Consider the following 201-nt stretch of genomic DNA (forward strand, 5'->3'; position numbering starts at 1 on the left):
CAGCCCCAGCTCCCTGCAGCTGCCCCTGATGCGTTAACGCAGCGGATGATACAAATGGCTTGTTCGGGGACTGCGGGGTTGGGGGGGAGCCCTTACCGAGGGGCCGGGAGGCTTTGCTTCCCCTCGGGGGTAATTTGAAGAAGGGGGGAGGGGGGGGGCTTATTAAAAACCTCGCCGTGGCTCTGCGCGGCCCAGGTGGAG

At 64.7% G+C, this 201-nt stretch overlaps 1 protein-coding gene across 1 annotated transcript in view; it reads left to right on the forward strand.

Moving 5' to 3' along the window:
* The window catches only part of LOC103921833 (AP-1 complex subunit beta-1-like), a 12,044-nt gene that overhangs the window by 8,395 nt on the left and 3,448 nt on the right, over positions 1-201 (forward strand). The window lies entirely within an intron of this gene.

The sequence above is a fragment of the Pygoscelis adeliae genome, unplaced genomic scaffold, assembly GCF_000699105.1.
Source record: "Pygoscelis adeliae isolate BGI_AS28 unplaced genomic scaffold, ASM69910v1 Scaffold838, whole genome shotgun sequence".
NCBI lineage: Eukaryota > Metazoa > Chordata > Aves > Sphenisciformes > Spheniscidae > Pygoscelis > Pygoscelis adeliae.